The sequence below is a fragment of the Struthio camelus genome, chromosome 2, assembly GCF_040807025.1.
Source record: "Struthio camelus isolate bStrCam1 chromosome 2, bStrCam1.hap1, whole genome shotgun sequence".
NCBI lineage: Eukaryota > Metazoa > Chordata > Aves > Struthioniformes > Struthionidae > Struthio > Struthio camelus.
In genome coordinates, this window is record NC_090943.1 from 157,584,582 (window position 1) to 157,594,037 (window position 9,456).

Genomic DNA, 9,456 nt, shown 5'->3' on the forward strand with positions numbered 1-9,456 from the left:
TCAGCTAGCCCTCAGTCAAACTATTTTCTTCAAGGCATGGACAGAGTTCTCCACCACTGAGACAACCCATAACTCATATTGCCCTGCTTTAAGATAAGCTGTGATGGGACATTTGTAATGGACTTTTGGAACTCCTTGTCACAAGGTACCACTGGGTCATGACAAAGAAAAAGACAGGGTGCTCTTGAAAAAAGAAAGACTGACTAGGACAGGGAATGAGTAGGTGCCATCATGAACATCTCGTCTAATGTCCTTCATAGGATGGCCTGTGGAGTGTAACCCTGTAACGCTGCATCCCTGATGTTACATCAGATAATTAAAAAAACTTTTAATGTATCACCCAGCCATTAGCTGAACAGGGAGGGGACGTGCCTCTCCTTTGGACAGCAAATTCCCAGATTTCCTGACAACAGGATGTTTTAAATCTTCCTCTTCTATATATCTAGCAACAGCTACTACCAGAACTGGGCATTAAACCAGAGAAACAAAGAATCAGGTGAGGTGCTGAGGCACCTCTGTTTTTCCAAGCTACTGAACTAAACTCTTAACTCCTTAGCAAAAACATGAGATCTGTTTGAAAATGCATACTCAAGTGCTTCTCCATAAAACAGCTCCAGTTCTACCCTTGCCCATAACTGTGTAGCTTCACCTTCCATGCAGAACTAGACTTAGTCTTTTCCCACTCCACAGGTCTCATTCCCTCAGCTGCGGGGCTCATTTTATTAACAAGTTTGTTAGAAGAGAATAAAGTATGCGATACCGGCTGGTATCGAGTTTCTAGGCTGACAGCTGGAAAGAGCACTGTGTTATTAAGGTATAACGAGGCCTTGCTTTTTAGGGAATTCAGATTTTACTTGCAGTAGGTTCACATTAATTTTCTACATGATCATCCTAAAGAGATTAGAATTTATTATTAGGGGCTTTTGACTGTGGATAATGCCTAAGCATGTGGTGATAGATTGATGTATTAAGCTGCCATTTGTTACCTGCTAGGAGGAACAAGAAAATATTCTGCTTTGTGGAAGCATCCCAGAAGATCTTAGTCAGATAAATATCTCACAGAAATCAGATAAGATTTTCAAACACAGTACCAGCTAAGAATTTCATGAGTATCTCATTATTTACTGGCTTGTAAGCACGGAGAACATAGCAGTGGCATTCAGTACAGTGCTAAAGACAACTCTTGGCCTTAACAGCTGAAACTACAGAAGATAAGAGACAGATAAATCAAAGCACAGTAAGAAACCCTAATTGAAGAAATTAACTTGCGTTTTGGCCAGTTTCTTTGCTGGTATAATTTTGCCTAGTTACTTCCTACCAAAGGCAACACAGCTGTGTTTGTAAAGCAACCTGAATATTCTTTTCATTAGTTGAAGGGGGCAATTTAATTGTGTGGCCCTTAACGAAAAAATATCTTTGAATGTGTTTTGTTTGAGAAGAGGACACACATATGGATATAATGGGATATTAGGGGAACAGTCTTATGCTCAAGGATAACAGAAAATATAATTAGTTGAAGAATCCATATAGGACACATGTAGATTAGGTTCTGAGATTTAGGCTGAGGTGGAGATAAACGCCAGTTTAGAGCAAGTGTTGATCTTGTGAAAAAACTTAAACATAAAAGCGATGTGGTCCACCAAGAAGGCAACACTGGGTAGCAGTACCGAGGAAAAGCCGGATGGAAGCCATGCGAGAGGGCCCGGGAAAAAGAACATTCAGCAGCTGGGAAAAGGACTGATGAGGCTACAATCCAAATGAACTGAAAGGACAGGGAAGTCTTTCATTGTCTTTTAGGAAAACAAGCAGTAAAATGTAGAGACACAAGGAAAGAAGTTAAACCAAAGTGGTGTCCCTTAATAAAAGGCAGTAGGGAAAAATTGCAGAAAATAAAGTTTAAGAAGGAAACGAAGTACCTACTTTTGACCAAAGTAATCCTGACGAATCAGCAGAGACTCAGAATGGTAACCTAGGTATGTAAGTAGTAAAAGTCATGGTAGGTACACTGAAAAACAGGAGAAGTTTGGGTTTCTTGGCAGCAGTAGGTCTTGTGCTTTAGGCAGAAGAATTTAAGCATACATCTTCAACAAAAGCTAGAGACAATACAAATGGCTCTACTTACTGTTATTGAATTTACTCTAGCACGCTATAGTAGTAGTATGAAAACTTAAGGAAATTTTACGTAAGTATGGAAGAATGAGAATTGATTTAGAGCAAATATTTACTTGTAGTTATGAGTATTGCTATGAGGGGCTGACAATTTAGTGTTCCCCGCTATGTTTATGAATTCTAAAATATAGATCTATTCTTCATCCTGTTCTAGCTTGGTCGTCTAGAATATTATTTTAGTACAAGGTTGTTTTCAGAATACTTTCTAACCGGCCGGTGAGGGCTTCTGCAAAAATGCTTTCAGTATAGGGAGACCAGGGTTGGGAAATCCACTGCCAATTTCTAGCCTCCTCTTCTTTTGTTATCTTTACAGTGCTTTGGTCCTCTGCAGAATGACTATAAGAAAACTGCTAAAAAAGTGGTATCTCTAAATCCATTCCTGAAACTACTGTGAAACACAAAAGTATCCATCAAGAAAGTTCTCTGTTTTCCACATCTAGCTAACCAATTTTTGTTGGAGTTCAGTGGACTTGGTTTAATTGGCTAGCACTGAAATTTTATGTACATAAGTATATTCATCTCCTTCTAAATTTTAATGTAGTCATTTTACAGCTTGTAAATTACGTAGTTCTCCGTACCTCAGACAACACTCTCTGTCTTTCACTTACTACAAACAAAATCTAACACTTTGAGTAGAGATAGAGGATAAGAAGTGTAAGACTTTTGGGGTCAGAAACCATGAAACTGGCAAATGCAAATCTAGACTTTCATCATTCACCACTGACAAAGGGCCTAGGTGCCACTATTGTTCCAGGGTGACCTGCAAGCAAAGGCAAAAGTATTTACAGCCTTTTGAATTGCGAAGATTTAAGGCATAAATTTGTCATTAGCATCACTGGAACAGTCCCCTACTGTGACTATCCATAGTCATAGCCCTGTGTCCTCCTGCCTGAAATGTCTAGTGCATATTAGAATTGGATATGAGATGCAGGATTATACCGCTCCCGCAGTGTGAGGCATCACAATAGTAATTCCTCATCTCTAGGGGAAGGCCAAGCAAGATGACCTCTGCTCCACCGGCAGCAAATGGTAGCCTAAGCAATAAGCATTGTGTAGGTCTGGGATATCATTCTTACTGATGTCAAGAGGTTATATCAAGCAGTTTTGGCTCTAAGAACTTCCTCTCTCACAAAAGCTAGTATGCTCCTACACACCCCTCCCAGTGCCTTCACTTCAGCCTTACCACATGTGCTTTCCTCCTTCCTTCCCTTCTCATCCCCTTGGGCTACTATCTCTTTCTATTCTTTTTTTCCATTTGTCCTTTTCTACCAATGCCTCACCTGGCTGCCTATTCAAATTTCAACACCAACACGATATTCATAACATAACTTCTCTGCTTTTGACCCTTCCTGCTCTTCATTACACTATGTCATTAGACTAAAAGCCCCTCAGAAAAAAACTGTCTTTTGCTCCATGTTAGTTGAGAATATGACATAACGAACAATCTTTCTTCATTTGATCCTCTATTACGCACAATAATAACATGGGCTTAGTAAAAACAAAAAGCAATAGCCATTCCAGACATAACATATTGGCCCATGCCAAGCTATATATTTAGTTTATATTTAATTTTTTTTTAACTTTTAAAGCCAAAAAATTATCTGAGCTGGCTCCAGCTACTCTTTCACGTTCTTAAGCCTGATGATAATCTTTCTGCTAAGAAAAATAAAATCCTTTCCCACCTGAGTAAACAGTTTAAGCAAGAAAGAAATTCAATTGCCTTACTGCTTCCTGAATCATCACCTTTTTTGAGGAAGAAAATGTTATTGAATACTATTTCTCTTCTCTCTACTCGGACTTTGTGTCAGACAGGCAGTGCCTAGCAAGCATGCACTGCAGGCAGTGAAAGCTTTGGAGCCCAGCAAGACTGTGGCTGGCACGCATGGAAAACACAACAGTTTTTTGGGTTTTTTTTTTTAACATGGTTACTGATGAATATTCAGAATTTTCCATCCGAGGTGTTATGTTAACTGGAAAAAAAGATGTTTCAGTTTTTCTCTAAACTCTCACCATTTGCCCTTTGATTTGAAAAAAAAGATGAAAGGAAGCGAATGAATAGAAGCTAAAAGGGTTTGATTCTGAAACATCCTTGGTGGTATCCGAGACGTTTTATCCTATGGTTTACATGCTTCTTTAATGGCAGGGCTCTCTAGCTCCATCTCCCAAACTTCACTGCTGAACACTCTATCATGGTGTGCCACCTCTCCTTGCCAAACACCACAGAAAATGAGAACTTAACTATATTAGAGATTTGGCGACAGAACACCTGAGCTATGTCTGCCACCACATGCAAGTGAAAAGTGTCCAGCTGGGAGAGATGCCGTGTTATCTCTCGTATGCTACAGCCACAAGCTCCTCATCTATAAAGTCTCCTCTTAAATTGCATAGGCCTAATAGTCATTCTGGCTTTGATAGAGCGCTGACTTTTTTTTTTTTTTTGGCTGCATGGCTGTATTCTGTACTGATACTCTTTCTAGAGACTGAAGCTGAATAGAACAGTCCATGTAGCTTCTACCTAAATGAGAAAGAGCCGGAATTCATTAAACATGGCACAACCTGCTCATTACAAAGAGGAACAAGGCACTCTGAGCTGGTTCCTGGACTATGCAGTAATTTTGGTGTCAAAATGCTTGGAGCTGACGTGTTTCCCAGCAGCAGCATGCAACCTGGAACCTATAACTTTTGGCTCCTGTCCTGCTTTCTCCTTTGCTGATAGGTAAAGTGATAGGAGTGCTTCGAAGGATGTGATGTGCTTTGAAGAAGCAGCAGAGACTGCTGATGAGCTTATGAGGACATAACATCCAGCCCTTTTCTTCCACAGGGGTAGTTTTTGCAAAAGCAGATCCTTTGTAAGAAGCAAGAAAAAATGATAAATGGGAAATCCTATAGTTTCCAGTGCTATTCGAGTGCTAAGCATCTGGGAAATGCCTGGGATGAGCTGAAGAGCTGTGCTCTGCCTGCAAAGCAATGCATTCCTCCTCAGTATGCATGAACAGCAGTAACAATTCCACAGGAGTGTCGACAGAAGAAGAGCATGAATGTGAAATTAAATTTAACAGCTCCCTGTGCCCTTTAAACTACACTAATAGAATTAAATGCAGAATGTAGGATCATAAAAAATGCTCTCTTAAAAAGAATGGAGTCCGGACTTTCCCATAGTACTTTCTTCACTGCAACTATTTTTTTAGAATTGATCAGTTGCACTATTTTCTACTCCACATTAGCAGAAAATAGTTGGTCATCCTTTAGTATCCTGCTGAGTTGCAATTGCAAGGATGTGACTGAAAGCTGGTATTAACTGTAACAGAGAGGTTTAAGGGCCATATAGGCTTCAATATTGTATAAAAGATGTGAGTCAATAGGGTCTTTCAATAGTAGTTTAATGCTATTAATTCATATTCTGATGGCATATAGAGTACTAAGCACAGCTTAAATTCTTACCGAAAAGGATGTTCTCAGCCCCCAGAATGCTGTGATCTAACCAGAGCAGGCAGATCAAGGATAGCAGAGGAAATAAGATCTGGAAAATCAAAGTGATGTTTCTAATGTGATATTTGAAGTCAGCGGCAAACCCGCTGTCTCTGAGCTTCCCGGCCCAGGAACGCACCGCTTAGCCCTTGTCTGTATGGATTGCATTGCATTAAAAAGCTATGTTAAGTATCATGGGAAAGAAGAAAGGAAAACCTTACCTCAGTTGTTCACACCTGATCAGAGAGGAATCATCCTTAACAAAAAAGACACCAAACCAAAATGCACAAGAATAACAAAACCCAACCAAAAGCTTCTTTTAAAGCTGCTACTGGGAGTGTGCACTGAACCATGCCACTTTAGCTATCTTTAAACTCTACAGTTTATTTTTTAGTGCAACAGCCTCCTGAATAGACTGATTTTGAAGACAATCAAATATGTATCTTATTGCCTTGGGAGAGAAGGAAGGCTTACATAAAGGAGAAGAAATTTGCTTTCCATGAGCCCTGCATTAGATCTCTCATATAATGTTCAAGCAAAGGACAGAGCCTGTGTAGTGACAATATGGTTAGCCAAGCAGACAGACAGGAATAAACGCAGTATCTGCCTTCATCCAAACAATATAAAAAACATTTTAAATTTATCAGCTATGTTCTTTCCCCTCGCTACTAAAAAAAGGTATTGCAGACCTACCCAACCATGCACATATTCTAAGCCTGGTCTGTGAGTATGAGTCACTTTTCTGAGCAGAAACAAGAAAAACGAAGTTTTGATTTTATGATCCACTAAATGGTAAGAGGAGACACCCTGTCGTGGAAAAATAAATTCGAACTTAATTCCTGAGGCTGAGGAAAAGATTTTATCCTTCCTCACCTAATTTTTCAAGCAACTTTTGAATTTCCTTGGTGTATTTTAAGCCTCAGCTAACAAAGTACTATTCCATCCAGCATTTGCCTGTAGAATACTACAGTTTGTTTCATCTTTTCACTTCTTCTGTAATTTCAAATCTTCCGTAACATAGAAATGCCTTTTAATCAGGCCTCGGTTACTGTAATTGAGGTGATGCCCTATTAGACGTCTCAGCATGAAAAACCCACATTATCTCCAAGGGAGAGCAGTATCAAAAGGAAATTTTGTCACCATTTTAGGGTAAGAGCACAGAGGAATGTAGCCCTGGCTTTCCAATTGCTCTCTTCGCAAACCCTTGCACATGGTACAGCTCTCACTGGAGTCATTGGTTCCCTGAGCAGTTCTTCCATCACTGCTTGGCTAGCTGAGGTGGCTTGGACAGTTAACCTCTTCTGTTGGGCTTGCTAATTGTTTTGATCCTGAACCCAAAATGCTCTGGGGGATTTTGTTTCCCTGTAGTACAGTTAGGAAGTCTTGAGACAGAGGCAGACCCCGACGGGATGTGGTCCCGATGGGATGCACCCGCAGGTGCTGAGGAAGCTGGTGGACTTCATTGCTAGGCCACTCATCTTTGATTCATCATTGATGCACAATCATCTTTGAAAGGTCACGGAGAACAGGAGAGGTGCCTGAGGCCTGGAAGAAAGCCAGTGTCACGCCAGTCTTCAAAAAAGGCAAGAAGGAGGAGCCAGGAAACTACAGGCCTGTCAGCCTCACCTTGGTTCCTGGGAAGGTGATGGAACAGCTCCTCCTGGATGCCATCTCTAAGCTTGTGGAGGACAAGAAGATGATCGGGAGTAGTCAGCACGGATTCGCCAAAGGGGAAATCATGCTTAACTGGCCTTCTCTGATGGAATGAATGCCTGGGTAGATGAGGGGAGAGCAGTGGATGTTGTCTCCCTGGACTTCCGCAAGGCTTTTGGCACTGTCTCCCATCACATCCTCCTAGGTAAGCTCGGGAAGTGTGGGCTAGATGAGTGGTCGGTGAGGTGGATGGAGAACTGGCTGGATGGCCGAGCTCAGAGGGTTGTGGTGAATGGCACAGAGTCTAGTTGGAGGCCTGTAGCTGGTGGTGTCCCCCAGGGATCAACACTGGGTCCAGTCTTGTTCAACTTATCCATCAGTGACCTGGAGGAAGGCACAGAGTGCACCCTCAGCAAGTTTGCTGATGATACTAAACTGGGGGGATACAAACTGAACCACAGGCAGTTCCATCTGTCCATCTACATCAATAGCAAAAGGAAGACTAGGGAAAACGTGGGCCCGCTGCTGAATGGGGCGGGTGCCCTGGTGACAAAGGATACAGAGAAGAAAGAGTTATTGAATGCCTTCTTTGCTTCCGTCTTCACTGCTAAGGCCAGTCCTGAGGAATTCCAGACCTTGGAGAAAAGAGAGGAAGGCTGGAGAAAGGAAGACTCTCCCTTGGTGGAGGAGGATCAGGTTAGAGATCTTTTGTCCAAACTCGACATCCATAAATCCATGGGCCCCGATAGGATGCACCCACGAGTGCTGAGGCAGCTGGCGGATGTTATCGCTAGGCCACTCTCCATCGTCTTGGAAAGGTCCTGGAGATCAGGAGAGGTGCCTGAGGACTGGAAGAAAGCCAATGTCACCCCAGTCTGCAAAAAGGGCAAGAAGGAGGAGCCAGGAAACTACAGGCCTGTCAGCCTCACCTCCATCCCGGGAAAGGTGATGGAACAGCTCCTCCTGAAGGTCATCACTAAGCATGTGGAGGACAAGAAGGTGATCAGGAGTAGTCAGCATGGATTCACCAAAGGGAAATCCTGCTTGACCAATCTGATAGCCTTCTATGACGGAATGACTGGCTGGGTAGATGAGGGCAGAGCAGTGGATGTTGTCTACCTGGACTTCCGCAAGGCTTTTGACACTGTCTCCCATCACATCCTCCTAGGTAAGCTCAGGAAGTGTGGGCTAGATGAGTGGACAGTGAGGTGGCTTGAGAACTGGCTGGATGGCCGAGCTCAGAGGGTTGTGGTGAATGGCACAGAGTCAAGTTGGAGGCCTGTGGCTAGTGGTGTCCCCCAGGGGTCAGTCCTGGGTCCAGTCTTGTTCAATGTATTCATCAATGACCTGGAGGAAGGGACAGAGTGCACCCTCAGCAAGTTTGCTGATGATACTAAACTGGGAGGAGAGGCTAACACACCAGAAGACTGTGCTGCCATTCAGAGGGACCTGGACAGGCTGGAGAGCTGGGCAGAGAGGAACCTCATGAAGTTCAACAAAGGCAAGTGCAAGGTCCTGCACCTGGGGACGAATAACCCCATGCACCAGGACAGGCTGGGGGCTGACCTGCTGGAAAGTAGCTCTGCAGAGAAGGACCTGGGAGTGCTGCTGGACAACAAGTTAAACATGAGCCAGCAGTGTGCCCTGTGGCCAAGAAGGCCAATGGTCTCCTGGGGTGCATTAGGCAGGGTGTTGCCAGCAGGTGGAGGGAGGTGATCCTGCCCCTCTCCTCAGCCCTGGGGAGGCCTCACCTGGAGGACTGTGTCCACTTCTGGGCTCCCCAGTACAAGAGAGACATGGCACTCCTGGAGAGAGTCCAGCGGAGGGCTACCAAGATGATTAGAGGGCTGGAGCACCTCTCCTGTGAAGAAAGACTGCAAGAGCTGGGCCTGTTCAGCCTGGAGAAGAGAAGATTGAGAGGGGATCTCATCAACGTGTACAAGTATCTGAAGGGGGCGTGTCAAGAGGATGAGGCCAGCCTCTTCTCCGTGGTGCCCAGCAACAGGACAAGAGGCAATGGGCAGAAACTGAACCACAGGAAGTTCCATCTGAACCTGAGAAAAAACCTCTTGACTGTGAGGGTGACAGAGCATTGGACCAGGTTGCCCAGAGAGGTGGTGGAGTCTCCTTCGCTGGAGATCTTCAAAAGCTGTCTGGATGTGATCC